Source organism: Festucalex cinctus, chromosome 16 (genome assembly GCF_051991245.1).
Source record: "Festucalex cinctus isolate MCC-2025b chromosome 16, RoL_Fcin_1.0, whole genome shotgun sequence".
NCBI classification, from domain to species: domain Eukaryota; kingdom Metazoa; phylum Chordata; class Actinopteri; order Syngnathiformes; family Syngnathidae; genus Festucalex; species Festucalex cinctus.
The window spans coordinates 11,414,686-11,430,297 of NC_135426.1; the positions used below are offsets into that span (position 1 = coordinate 11,414,686).

General features: G+C 30.8%; 1 long non-coding RNA gene across 12 annotated transcripts; it reads left to right on the forward strand.

The window, feature by feature from the left end:
* Nucleotides 1–626: 626 nt before the first annotated feature.
* Nucleotides 627–4,795, forward strand: LOC144004260 (uncharacterized). 12 transcript variants are annotated; one of them, XR_013279266.1, is made up of 7 exons: nucleotides 627–2,034; nucleotides 2,677–2,718; nucleotides 2,782–3,183; nucleotides 3,283–3,859; nucleotides 4,217–4,281; nucleotides 4,351–4,405; nucleotides 4,630–4,795. It is a non-coding gene; the product is annotated as an uncharacterized LOC144004260 (long non-coding RNA). The 12 variants fall into 12 exon arrangements; XR_013279267.1 differs by adding an exon at nucleotides 2,191–2,217 and having other exon boundaries at nucleotides 627–1,861; nucleotides 1,999–2,034; nucleotides 4,217–4,795; XR_013279258.1 differs by lacking the exon at nucleotides 627–2,034 and adding an exon at nucleotides 2,048–2,217 and having other exon boundaries at nucleotides 2,782–2,822; nucleotides 3,118–3,183; nucleotides 3,283–3,333; nucleotides 3,405–3,859; nucleotides 4,217–4,795.
* Nucleotides 4,796–15,612: the final 10,817 nt, after the last annotated feature.

A 15,612-nucleotide genomic window follows, 5' to 3' on the forward strand; every position in this document is an offset into this window, starting at 1 on the left:
GTGACACGCAACAATGCTATAGCCGTCATGATTGGCAACTTGATAAAGTCGCTAACGTCCAAGAGTTAGTAAGTCCAAACCATTGGTAGCAATATAGGACGTCATTTTAAAATTGCACATCTGCTTGTTCAATAATCAATCACCATTAATTGTGCTTCGTTCAAGTGACTTGTTTTATTTTAGTTTAACTTTAGCAAGAATCCTTGTGAGTCAGAAAACAAGAAAATAAAATTACGAATCACGTGGTCATAAAAAAAAAAAAAGCCTTTTACTATACATGGTCGTTTTAAAGAAAATAAAAAGCTTTACTATAAATGGTCTTTTTAACTTACAAAACATAATTAAAAAAAAAACTGCATTGCACTGTTTAAAAAAATAAGACGGCCTTACGATACTCGGTCATTAAAAAAAAAAAAAAAAAAAAAATTACACGTTGCTTTTTACATGGCCCTTTAAAAAAAAAAAAAAAAAAAAAAAAAAAAAAAACCTGCCTATACATGGTTGTAAAAACAAAAAAAACAAAAAAACAAAAAACGCTTGATAATAATATATATATATATATATATATATATATATATATATATATATATATATTGTTAGTAGCAGGTAGGGGGTGGGGCAAACAAGGTGGCGAGAGCCCCCCGCCGGAAGCTGCAGGGCGGTTCCGAGGAAGTCTACTTGTTGGCGCGAAATGTTTGCAGGCCACCCGGAAGTGATGCCGTAATTGAATTCCCGTCGTAGTCGGAACGCAAATGGACGCTGACCGAGGTAATTTCGTTTTAGTGCCTGAGGCTTAACGTATGCAACTTGTGATTGGACTTCATTTTCGAACATTTTGGTTTCAGGTAGTGATGGCAAAATGAAGCCCCGTAAAGCAGTGAAGCCCTGCAGTTAAATGCTTCACACACACGTAGGGGCTTCAAGATGATTCATTTCCTCGACTACGCCATCATGTGGACAGAAAAATGTATAACATGCTTGGTGCATGCAATAAAATGGTGGGGTGTAAATCATGCTCTAAATACAAAAGAATATATATTTGAAGAGTGTTTTAACATGAATTGTTCTGTGTTACTTTGTCTATGTTTGTGCTTATGCAACAAGTGAAAATGTGAAATAAGGAGGTAAAATAAAGTGCTTATTCATTTTTATTTAAAAACTATTTTTTCCGAAGTTTTTGGACTCAGGCGGTTTCTTTTTTTTGCAGAGAATTTCACCTGCTTTGGAAAAAAAACTCTTTCACATGGTACTGATGAAGCAGGGGTGCATCGATATGAGATAGCAAGTTTGTATAGAATTGGACGCGTATATTTCTGTGATTCCCAGTACTGAAGGGGACTTTCAACTGTGAACAGAAAAATGTGAATTTTATGTGTTGTCACATTTTATTTTATTTTATTATTGGAATCTGTTAAAATAGTACCGTAATTGCAGTGCATTACCTTCTGAGGTGAGATCTGCTCAAAGTGCTCCTAAACAAGGGAAAATCTCTTTCTTGCTGGTTCCATCGCAAAAAGAGGCTCGTCAAATCGAATGCCAAAAGCAAAAAAAGTAGCGCAATAAGGGACCCGAAAACACAAAAAGTGAAGGGGAATCCATAGCGTTTCTTTGCCGCTTTTATTTCGAACTACACTCAAACCTAGCGAATCATTTCCTGAATCAGTCACGTGGTACACCTGCTTCGTGGGGCTTCAAACGTCACCACGTACGTCATCAACACACGCATTGACACGCCGTTCATGAACCACTCATCTACATTACTCGGCACACGCTTCAGGGATTCGACCCGAGAAGCACATCACTAGTTTCAGGCGTCGAGATAATTGGAGACAGGTGTGCCCACTGGGAGTGGTATCAACAGGTGAACTAAATGACCACATGGCTCGCAGCAAGATGGCGATCAGCTTGATCGCAATTTTTTACGCTAAGTGCCAGCACACGAGTTTGATTTGAAAATGTTAGCCATTCTTTTTCACAGTGGTTTTGTGCTTTTTGCAGGTGTTTTGCCACCAGAGGAACAGCATTCAGGGAAAGGTTTGTGGTCAAACACGATTGATACAATACATTGATGCGCTTTAAAATATATATGTATTTATTTGTTTGCAAATTTATTTACTCTTAATACCTTTTTTTTGTGGCCATCTGCGATTTTGTAAATGGTGGATCTTCATGAAGTTTGTTGTGTTGCAGAGGCGACGATGGATCAAACGCACGAGGGTAATATGTACAAACACAAATGAAGTTGGCACACAACTGATGAATTTGTATGTTTTCCCCATCAATTTAGGAACCAAGTGGAACAATAAAGATGACTTGACTTGACACTACATGTTTCTTGGTGTTTAAATTGTCTGAAGGCACATCTGAATTGTGACCAGGAGGAGGCAGAATATGGTGCTTTGTGGCATGCCTTAGTTGTTTTCTGGAAAGGTCTGATTGCAATCAGGGCAGGCATGGAAAGTGTTGGGAGAGCTGATGGTTGTTACATGTCAGTGCAGTCAAGTGTTTGCAAGATCTTGCTGGAGATGGTCTGTCGATGTTGTTTGCATTGTCTGGATCCAGAGCAGCGTTTTGTTGGTTTGATGGCAAGTTGAAAGCTGGGGTGCACAGTGTCGGTAGGATTTGAGGCAGGAGTCCATCATATTGCTAAACATGCTATTTTTGTCTGTGTTTCAGGGTTGTCTCGGCACCAGGTCGTACAAGAGGACCTGCGCTAAGGTAATGAGTACATGAGCACATTAAGTGGCCTACTCACAACTGATTTTTCTTTTCTTTTTGCAGTGTGCATATTGGAAGTGGAGTTGGATGTGCCAAAAAGCCAGGTTTAAAAAAAAAAAAAAAAAGTACACAATATGCAGTATTGAGGAACAAAATAATTTGCTGCTTTTGTTTTTGGCAAATGGCAGAGCAGTCGTACTCACCACCCGACTGAGTTGTACATAACCTATTGGGGATTGGTCGATCCATCGCTGGTCTCTTGTCAAGGTTTCTTCAGATGGGGTTTAGTTCAGGGGATGCTGCGAACCTTTGGCCAGTTATGGGCTCAAGAAGTCCTTTGAGATGGTATTTGTGAAAAAGGGGCTAGAGTAGACAAATGCACTTGTCTTGATTTTGCAGGAAGGAGGAGGAGTCTGTCGAGTTGAACCGCAGCAGTAAAAAGTGCAAATGTGTAAAAGATGAGGGGTAAGAGCAGTTTTTGTTTGAATGCAGTTAGTGTGGGCTTCGAGTGAGGAATACTTCATATTGAGCAACACAAATAAAACTTTTTCCATCCTGATTCAGGCTGAAGAACAAGAAATTGAACACAAGATGAACGGCTTCATTGCTCTTGAGGCGAGTGTACGATTTACAGCACGTCAACATGGATGACAACACATTCACATGAGTCTGTTTTCTTCCTGCAGCATTCCCACACGAGAAAGGTGCGGATACTACGCTGAAGAGCGGAACTCAAACCATACAGGGAGAGTGTCTTTCGTTCTACTTGCTACGTTTGTCTGCACAGTCACAAACTCACTGAGTGGGCACCAACTCTCACTGACTGCATGCTTGTCCTGTTTGTCCCTAAGCTGTGCGTCCAATCAAAACCATGATGGAACCTGTTTGTACATCTATGCAATATTATTCAAGTAGAAAAAAAGTCATGTGTAATTAAAAGAAATTGCATAAAAGAGGGAATTGTCGCCCAAAAGTAATACTGTCGTCCACTTTTCCAGCCTCCTTCCTTTCCCTGTGTTCATGTCCTGCAAGTTGCTGGATGTTGCAGAGTGGCACCATGAGCCACTGGATGAGGGTGATGATCCGGTCAAGGGAACCAGTCAAGTCAACGCTCCAATCAAATGAGTGCGACAGCAGTACGGTATGCTTCTTTTAGTTTGTGATGCTTTTGCTGTGTGCGTTCTGCGCTGAATGTTTCGTTGTCAGGATTCATTCACGCTTGCAAAGGTGTTCGCCAGACGCTCGCAAGCTGTTAAGCTCACAAACTATGCAAGCCATCACGTTTTCTACATGGGTCAAAATCTCTTTGCAACAAGAAAAAAAAATATTAAAAGCTATATGTGAGTGGCAAAAGTCAGAACCAATAATTATTTGAAAAAAAAGTGTTGCCACTTGTTTTTGTTTTATTTTTTTATAAATGTTATAAAGTATCAGGCTTTGTGTGAGGGCTCTATCATTATTAAGCAACATGAAGAAAACCTTTTTCTTCCCGTTTCAGTCTGAAGAACGAGAAATGTACACGAGGGCCCAAAGCTCAAGATAAACGGCTTCATTGCACCTGAGGCGAGTGTACAATTGTGCGTCAGCATGGATAACACATTCACATGAGTCTGTTTTCTTCTTCCCACAAAGGTGCTTGTGGATGTTGCGCCGCTTGAAGAGCAGAGCCACCAACAGTACAGGGAGCGTATGCCTTTTGTTCTACTTGCTATGTTTGTCTTCACTCTGTCACCTCACTGGGTGTGCACCAACTCACTGACTGCATGCTTGTCCTTTTTGTCCTGAGCTGTGCTTCCAATCAAAAATGATAATGAAGTCTGTTTGTGGAATACGCTGTGAAATGTTTTTTCAACAGTTTTTTTTGTTTTTTGTTTTGTTTTTTGTTTTTTGTTTTTTGTTTTTAAATTCCAGGTGGAACAGAAGCTTCGCTTTTTTGTTTTCTTGCTTGAATTAACAATTTCACATTGCAAGTTGTCCTTTTGAGAGATGGGAGCGTATATGCATTTAATGACTACAAATGTGTAGTGTTGCACTACATTTTGCCAAGCCTGTTGTACAATAAAGCATTAAACATGCACACTGAAGTATTGAACATGTATGGCGGTTTTCACAATACCCCTGCCCCCTTCAAAATAAAAAATAAAATCTTTGCTTTGGGGGGTTGTAGTAATGTGTACAGTAAAGAAAAGTACAGAGCCTGACAGATGTAAATTAACATGAATAAAGTGATTTTTTTGTTTTTTGTGTGTGTGGGTGGGTGGTCTGAATTCTTCCTCCCCTCATGCCAGGGATTGTTGGTCACTACAGGACCCCAAACTGCTGCTGGCGCTTCTGCTGCCGCCTGCTGTCTGTGTGTGCTTCAGGTGCCCGTGGCTACACTCAAGTGACCCTCAAGCTGAGGTTGGGGCCCTACATTTCAAGTCCCTTCAGTTGCAATGGTCCAAAAACAATTCCACTTTTTGGCTCAGGAGATGATTTGGTGACCAGGTGGTTGACATTTTGTAGACTCAGAGCTACTGCTGATAAATGTGAAGGGTGAACAGTTTGATACAAATATCTGTAATGATGTCCATTTGTGTGAAGACACTTTTAGGATGATGCATCACTTTTTCTATAAAGGGTTACCAGTGTTCGTTTTTTAATCGTTTGAATGATTACTGAAATCACAATGTCCCATCCTCTGGGGGGGGATCCTTGGGTGCTACCTGTGTGGATGTCTAGATCAGGGTGACCAGATTTTCAAACTTAAAAGCCGGGGACGCCAAATGATATCTTGACACAGTTCAACATGAAACAAGTTCATTCTCCTTCATTTCACTTGAACGAGATATGTTGCCGTCATAATTGTATTGCGGGTTTCTTACTCAATCAACAAGAAGAGAGAAAAATAAATAAAAGCAATTCTGCCTTTTTCTGCATACCTAGTTGAATAGGTACCTTCTGTTAGCTGTAATGTTAAATATTTATTTGTTAATTGACACAAATCAAGCCCCGCCCCCTACCCACCCGCATTCTACACATTCCAGGACGGTATATGAAACAGAACGCTAGTGGGCTACTAAAACTAGCAATGCTAGTGTTAAGCCCCTCCCCCTACCGACTAGCATTGCGAGCATTCATGAGAGCATTCATGTATAGAATGGGTAGCGAAGCCCCGCCTCCTACCCACGAGCATTGCGAGCATTCTTGCTAGCATTCTTGTTAGTATTCATTTATAGAATGCTAGTAGGTAGCCACTAGCATTGCTAGCATTCTTACGAGCATTCTTGCTAGCATTCTTACTCGCATTCATGCTAGCATTCATGTATAGAATGCTAGTGGGTAGCATTGCTAGCATTCTTTTTATTTAATTAAATAAAAAACGCCTACCATACATGGTCGCTTTTTTTTAATAAAATAAAAAACGCCTTACTATACATGGTCGTTTTTTAATAAAATAAGAAACGCCTTACTATACATGGTCGTTTTTTTAATTAAATAAAAAACGCCTTACTATAGTAAGGTCATTTTTTTTTTTTTTTTTTTTTTAAATAAAAAACGCCTGACGATACATGGTCGTTTTTTTTTAATTAAATAAAAAACGCCTTACTATACATGGTTGTTTTTTTGACAAAATAAAAAACGCCTTACTATACATGGTCGTTTTTTTTTTTTTTTTAAATAAAAAACGCCTGACTATATATGGTAATTTTTTTTTTTATTAAATAAAAAACGCCTTACTATACAAGGTCGTTTTTTTAATAATATAAAAAACGCCTTACTATACATGGTCGTTTTTTTAATTAAATAAAAAGCGCCTTACTATACATGGTCGTTTTTTTAATTAAATAAAAAACGCCTTACTATACATGGTCGTTTTTTAATAAAATAAAAAACGCCTTACTATACATGGTCGTTTTTTTAATAAAATAAAAAACGGCTTACTATACATGGTCGTTTTTTTCATAAAATAAAAAACGCCTTACTATACATGGTCTTTTTTTTGACAAAATAAAAAACGCCTTACTATACATGGTCGTTTTTTTTTTTAATAAAATAAAAAACGCCTTACTATACATGGTCATTTTTTTTTTAATAAAATAAAAAACGCCTTACTATACATGATCGGTTTTTTAATAAAATAAAAAACGCCTTACTATACATGGTCGTTTTTTTAATACAAAAAAAAAACGCCTTACTATACATGGTCATTTTTTTTTTAATAAAATAAAAAACGCCTTACTATACATGGTCGTTTTTTTTTTTTAATAAAATAAAAAACGCCTTACTATACATGGTCGTTTTTTTAATTAAATGAAAAACGCCTTACTATACATGGTCGTTTTTTTTTTTAATAAAATAAAAAAAGCCTGACTATACATGGTCGTTTTTTTTAATTAAATAAAAAACGCCTTACTATACATGGTCGTTTTTTTGACAAAATAAAAAACGCCTTACTATACATGGTCGTTTTTTAAAAAAAAACAAAAAAAAAACGCCTTACTATACATGGTCATTTTTTTAATAAAATAAAAAACGCCTTACTATACATGGTCTTTTTTTGGACAAAATAAAAAACGCCTTACTATACATGGTCGTTTTTTTTTTAATAAAATAAAAAACGCCTTACTATACATGGTCGTTTTTTTAATAAAATAAAAAACGCCTTACTATACATGGTCGTTTTTTTAATAAAATAAAAAACGCCTTACTATACATGGTCTTTTTTTGGACAAAATAAAAAACGCCTTACTATACATGGTCATTTTTTTTTTAATAAAATAAAAAACGCCTTACTATACATGGTCGTTTTTTTTAATAAAATAAAAAACGCCTTACTATACATGGTCGTTTTTTTAATAAAATAAAAAAACGCCTTACTATACATGGTCTTTTTTTTGACAAAATAAAAATCGCCTTACTATACATGGTCGGGTTTTTTTTAAATAAAAAAAAACGCCTTACTATACATGGTCGTTTTTTAATAAAATAAAAAACGCCTTACTATACATGGTCGTTTTTTTAATAAAATAAAAAACGGCTTACTATACATGGTCGTTTTTTTTTAATAAAATAAAAAACGCCTTACTATACATGGTCGTTTTTTTAATTAAATAAAAAAACGCCTTACTATACATGGTCGTTTTTTTTTTAATAAAATAAAAAACGCCTTACTATACATGGTCGTTTTTTTAATAAAATAAAAAACGCCTTACTATACATGGTCGTTTTTTTAATAAAATAAAAAACGCCTTACTATACATGGTCTTTTTTTGACAAAATAAAAAACGCCTTACTATACATGGTCGTTTTTTTTTTTTTAATAAAATAAAAAACGCCTTACTATACATGGTCGTTTTTTTAATTAAATGAAAAACGCCTTACTATACATGGTCGTTTTTTTGACAAAATAAAAAACGCCTTACTATACATGGTCGTTTTAAAAAAACAAAAAAAAAACAAAAAACGCCTTACTATACATGGTCGTTTTTTTTTTTAATAAAATAAAAAACGCCTTACTATACATGGTCGTTTTTTTTTTAATAAAATAAAAAACGCCTTACTATACATGGTCGTTTTTTTAATAAAATAAAAAACGCCTTACTATACATGGTCGTTTTTTTAATAAAATAAAAAACGCCTTACTATACATGGTCTTTTTTTGGACAAAATAAAAAACGTCTTACTATACATGGTCGTTTTTTTTTTAATAAAATAAAAAACGCCTTACTATACATGGTCGTTTTTTTAATTAAATAAAAAACGCCTTACTATACATGGTCGTTTTTTTTAATAAAAAAAAAAAACGCCTTACTATACATGGTCGTTTTTTAATAAAATAAAAAACGCCTTACTATACATGGTCGTTTTTTTAATAAAATAAAAAACGGCTTACTATACATGGTCGTTTTTTTTTAATAAAATAAAAAACGTCTTACTATACATGGTCGGGTTTTTTTTAATAAAATAAAAAACGCCTTACTATACATGGTCGTTTTTTTAATTAAATAAAAAACGCCTTACTATACATGGTCGTTTTTTTTAATAAAAAAAAAAACGCCTTACTATACATGGTCGTTTTTTAATAAAATAAAAAACGCCTTACTATACATGGTCGTTTTTTTAATAAAATAAAAAACGGCTTACTATACATGGTCGTTTTTTTTTAATAAAATAAAAAACGCCTTACTATACATGGTCGTTTTTTTAATTAAATAAAAAACGCCTTACTATACATGGTCGGTTTTTTAATAAAATAAAAAACGCCTGACTATACATGGTCGTTTTTTTAATACAATAAAAAACGCCTTACTATACATGGTCATCTTTTTTTTAATAAAATAAAAAACGCCTTACTATACATGGTCATTTTTTTTTTAATAAAATAAAAAACGCCTTACTATACATGGTCGTTTTTTTTAATAAAATAAAAAACGCCTTACTATACATGGTCGTTTTTTTAATAAAATAAAAAACGCCTTACTATACATGGTCTTTTTTTTGACAAAATAAAAATCGCCTTACTATACATGGTCGGGTTTTTTTTTAATAAAAATAAAAAACGCCTTACTATACATGGTCGTTTTTTTAATAAAATAAAAAACGCCTTACTATACATGGTCGTTTTTTAATAAAATAAAAAACGCCTTACTATACATGGTCTTTTTTTTGACAAAATAAAAAACGCCTTACTATACATGGTCGTTTTTTTAATTAAATGAAAAACGCCTTACTATACATGGTCGTTTTTTTTTTTAATAAAATAAAAAAAGCCTGACTATACATGGTCGTTTTTTTTAATTAAATAAAAAACGCCTTACTATACATGGTCGTTTTTTTGACAAAATAAAAAACGCCTTACTATACATGGTCGTTTTTAAAAAAACAAAAAAAACAAAACGCCTTACTATACATGGTCGCTTTTTTAATAAAATAAAAAACGCCTTACTATACATGGTCTTTTTTTTGACAAAATAAAAAACGCCTTACTATACATGGTCGTTTTTTTTTTTAATAAAATAAAAAAACGCCTTACTATACATGGTCGTTTTTTTTTTAATAAAATAAAAAACGCCTTACTATACATGGTCGTTTTTTTAATAAAATAAAAAACGCCTTACTATACATGGTCGTTTTTTTAATAATATAAAAAACGCCTTACTATACATGGTCGTTTTTTTAATTAAATAAAAAGCGCCTTACTATACATGGTCGTTTTTTTAATTAAATAAAAAACGCCTTACTATACATGGTCGTTTTTTAATAAAATAAAAAACGCCTTACTATACATGGTCGTTTTTTTAATAAAATAAAAAACGGCTTACTATACATGGTCGTTTTTTTCATAAAATAAAAAACGCCTTACTATACATGGTCTTTTTTTTGACAAAATAAAAAACGCCTTACTATACATGGTCGGTTTTTTTTTTAATAAAATAAAAAACGCCTTACTATACATGGTCATTTTTTTTTTAATAAAATAAAAAACGCCTTACTATACATGATCGGTTTTTTAATAAAATAAAAAACGCCTTACTATACATGGTCGTTTTTTTAATACAAAAAAAAAACGCCTTACTATACATGGTCATTTTTTTTTTAATAAAATAAAAAACGCCTTACTATACATGGTCGTTTTTTTTTTTTAATAAAATAAAAAACGCCTTACTATACATGGTCGTTTTTTTAATTAAATGAAAAACGCCTTACTATACATGGTCGTTTTTTTTTTTAATAAAATAAAAAAAGCCTGACTATACATGGTCGTTTTTTTTAATTAAATAAAAAACGCCTTACTATACATGGTCGTTTTTTTGACAAAATAAAAAACGCCTTACTATACATGGTCGTTTTTTTAAAAAAAACAAAAAAAAAACGCCTTACTATACATGGTCATTTTTTTAATAAAATAAAAAACGCCTTACTATACATGGTCTTTTTTTGGACAAAATAAAAAACGCCTTACTATACATGGTCGTTTTTTTTTTAATAAAATAAAAAACGCCTTACTATACATGGTCGTTTTTTTAATAAAATAAAAAACGCCTTACTATACATGGTCGTTTTTTTAATAAAATAAAAAACGCCTTACTATACATGGTCTTTTTTTGGACAAAATAAAAAACGCCTTACTATACATGGTCATTTTTTTTTTAATAAAATAAAAAACGCCTTACTATACATGGTCGTTTTTTTTAATAAAATAAAAAACGCCTTACTATACATGGTCGTTTTTTTAATAAAATAAAAAAACGCCTTACTATACATGGTCTTTTTTTTGACAAAATAAAAATCGCCTTACTATACATGGTCGGGTTTTTTTTAAATAAAAAAAAACGCCTTACTATACATGGTCGTTTTTTAATAAAATAAAAAACGCCTTACTATACATGGTCGTTTTTTTAATAAAATAAAAAACGGCTTACTATACATGGTCGTTTTTTTTTAATAAAATAAAAAACGCCTTACTATACATGGTCGTTTTTTTAATTAAATAAAAAAACGCCTTACTATACATGGTCGTTTTTTTTTTAATAAAATAAAAAACGCCTTACTATACATGGTCGTTTTTTTAATAAAATAAAAAACGCCTTACTATACATGGTCGTTTTTTTAATAAAATAAAAAACGCCTTACTATACATGGTCTTTTTTTGACAAAATAAAAAACGCCTTACTATACATGGTCGTTTTTTTTTTTTTAATAAAATAAAAAACGCCTTACTATACATGGTCGTTTTTTTAATTAAATGAAAAACGCCTTACTATACATGGTCGTTTTTTTGACAAAATAAAAAACGCCTTACTATACATGGTCGTTTTAAAAAAACAAAAAAAAAACAAAAAACGCCTTACTATACATGGTCGTTTTTTTTTTAATAAAATAAAAAACGCCTTACTATACATGGTCGTTTTTTTTTTAATAAAATAAAAAACGCCTTACTATACATGGTCGTTTTTTTAATAAAATAAAAAACGCCTTACTATACATGGTCGTTTTTTTAATAAAATAAAAAACGCCTTACTATACATGGTCTTTTTTTGGACAAAATAAAAAACGTCTTACTATACATGGTCGTTTTTTTTTTAATAAAATAAAAAACGCCTTACTATACATGGTCGTTTTTTTAATTAAATAAAAAACGCCTTACTATACATGGTCGTTTTTTTTAATAAAAAAAAAAAACGCCTTACTATACATGGTCGTTTTTTAATAAAATAAAAAACGCCTTACTATACATGGTCGTTTTTTTAATAAAATAAAAAACGGCTTACTATACATGGTCGTTTTTTTTTAATAAAATAAAAAACGTCTTACTATACATGGTCGGGTTTTTTTTAATAAAATAAAAAACGCCTTACTATACATGGTCGTTTTTTTAATTAAATAAAAAACGCCTTACTATACATGGTCGTTTTTTTTAATAAAAAAAAAACGCCTTACTATACATGGTCGTTTTTTAATAAAATAAAAAACGCCTTACTATACATGGTCGTTTTTTTAATAAAATAAAAAACGGCTTACTATACATGGTCGTTTTTTTTTAATAAAATAAAAAACGCCTTACTATACATGGTCGTTTTTTTAATTAAATAAAAAACGCCTTACTATACATGGTCGGTTTTTTAATAAAATAAAAAACGCCTGACTATACATGGTCGTTTTTTTAATACAATAAAAAACGCCTTACTATACATGGTCATCTTTTTTTTAATAAAATAAAAAACGCCTTACTATACATGGTCATTTTTTTTTAAATAAAATAAAAAACGCCTTACTATACATGGTCGTTTTTTTTAATAAAATAAAAAACGCCTTACTATACATGGTCGTTTTTTTAATAAAATAAAAAACGCCTTACTATACATGGTCTTTTTTTTGACAAAATAAAAATCGCCTTACTATACATGGTCGGGTTTTTTTTTAATAAAAATAAAAAACGCCTTACTATACATGGTCGTTTTTTTAATAAAATAAAAAACGCCTTACTATACATGGTCGTTTTTTAATAAAATAAAAAACGCCTTACTATACATGGTCTTTTTTTTGACAAAATAAAAAACGCCTTACTATACATGGTCGTTTTTTTAATTAAATGAAAAACGCCTTACTATACATGGTCGTTTTTTTTTTTAATAAAATAAAAAAAGCCTGACTATACATGGTCGTTTTTTTTAATTAAATAAAAAACGCCTTACTATACATGGTCGTTTTTTTGACAAAATAAAAAACGCCTTACTATACATGGTCGTTTTTAAAAAAACAAAAAAAACAAAACGCCTTACTATACATGGTCGCTTTTTTAATAAAATAAAAAACGCCTTACTATACATGGTCTTTTTTTTGACAAAATAAAAAACGCCTTACTATACATGGTCGTTTTTTTTTTTAATAAAATAAAAAAACGCCTTACTATACATGGTCGTTTTTTTTTTAATAAAATAAAAAACGCCTTACTATACATGGTCGTTTTTTTAATAAAATAAAAAACGCCTTACTATACATGGTCGTTTTTTTAATAAAATAAAAAACGGCTTACTATACATGGTCGTTTTTTTTGACAAAATAAAAAAACGCCTTACTATACATGGTCGTTTTTTTAATAAAATAAAAAACGCCTTACTATACATGGTCTTTTTTTTTACAAAATAAAAAACGCCTTACTATACATGGTCGTTTTTTTAATAATATAAAAAACGCCTTACTATACATGGTCGTTTTTTTAATACAATAAAAAACGCCTTACTATACATGGTCGTTTTTTTTTAATAAAATAAAAAACGCCTTACTATACATGGTCGTTTTTTTAATAAAATAAAAAACGCCTTACTATACATGGTCGTTTTTTTAATAAAATAAAAAACGCCTTACTATACATGGTCTTTTTTTTTGACAAAATAAAAAACGCCTTACTATACATGGTCGTTTTTTTAATTAAATAAAAAACGCCTTACTATACATGGTCGTTTTTTTTTAATAAAGAAAAAACGCCTTACTATACATGGTCTTTTTTTTGACAAAATAAAAAACGCCTTACTATACATGGTCGGTTTTTTTTTTAATAAAAATAAAAAACGCCTTACTATACATGGTCGTTTTTTAATAAAATAAAAAACGCCTCACTATACATGGTCATTTTTTTAATAAAATAAAAAACGCCTTACTATACATGGTCGTTTTTTTAATAAAATAAAAAACGCCTTACTATACATGGTCTTTTTTTTGACAAAATAAAAAACGCCTAACTATACATGGTCGTTTTTTTTAAATAAAATAAAAAACACCTTACTATACATGGTCGTTTTTTTTAATAAAATAAAAAACGCCTTACTATACATGGTCGGGTTTTTTTTAATAAAATAAAAAACGCCTTACTATACATGGTCGTTTTTTTGACAAAATAAAAAAACGCCTTACTATACATGGTCGTTTTTTTAATAAATTAAAAAACGCCTTACTATACATGGTCTTTTTTTTGACAAAATAAAAAACGCCTTACTATACATGGTCGTTTTTTTAATAATATAAAAAACGCCTTACTATACATGGTCGTTTTTTTAATACAATAAAAAACGCCTTACTATACATGGTCGTTTTTTTTTAATAAAATAAAAAACGCCTTACTATACATGGTCGTTTTTTTAATAAAATAAAAAACGCCTTACTATACATGGTCGTTTTTTTAATAAAATAAAAAACGCCTTACTATACATGGTCTTTTTTTTGACAAAATAAAAAACGCCTTACTATACATGGTCGTTTTTTTAATTAAATAAAAAAACGCCTTACTATACATGGTCGTTTTTTTTTTATAAAATAAAAAACGCCTTACTATACATGGTCGTTTTTTAATAAAATAAAAAACGCCTTACTATACATGGTCTTTTTTTTGACAAAATAAAAAACGCCTTACTATACATGGTCGTTTTTTTAATTAAATGAAAAACGCCTTACTATACATGGTCGTTTTTTTTTTTAATAAAATAAAAAAAGCCTGACTATACATGGTCGTTTTTTTTAATTAAATAAAAAACGCCTTACTATACATGGTCGTTTTTTTGACAAAATAAAAAACGCCTTACTATACATGGTCGTTTTTAAAAAAACAAAAAAAACAAAACGCCTTACTATACATGGTCGCTTTTTTAATAAAATAAAAAACGCCTTACTATACATGGTCTTTTTTTTGACAAAATAAAAAACGCCTTACTATACATGGTCGTTTTTTTTTTTAATAAAATAAAAAAACGCCTTACTATACATGGTCGGTTTTTTTTTAATAAAATAAAAAACGCCTTACTATACATGGTCGTTTTTTTAATAAAATAAAAAACGGCTTACTATACATGGTCGTTTTTTTAATAAAATAAAAAACGGCTTACTATACATGGTCGTTTTTTTGACAAAATAAAAAAACGCCTTACTATACATGGTCGTTTTTTTAATAAAATAAAAAACGCCTTACTATACATGGTCTTTTTTTTTACAAAATAAAAAACGCCTTACTATACATGGTCGTTTTTTTAATAATATAAAAAACGCCTTACTATACATGGTCGTTTTTTTAATACAATAAAAAACGCCTTACTATACATGGTCGTTTTTTTTTAATAAAATAAAAAACGCCTTACTATACATGGTCGTTTTTTTAATAAAATAAAAAACGCCTTACTATACATGGTCGTTTTTTTAATAAAATAAAAAACGCCTTACTATACATGGTCTTTTTTTTGACAAAATAAAAAACGCCTTACTATACATGGTCGTTTTTTTAATTAAATAAAAAACGCCTTACTATACATGGTCGTTTTTTTTTAATAAAGAAAAAACGCCTTACTATACATGGTCTTTTTTTTGACAAAATAAAAAACGCCTTACTATACATGGTCGGGTTTTTTTTTAATAAAAATAAAA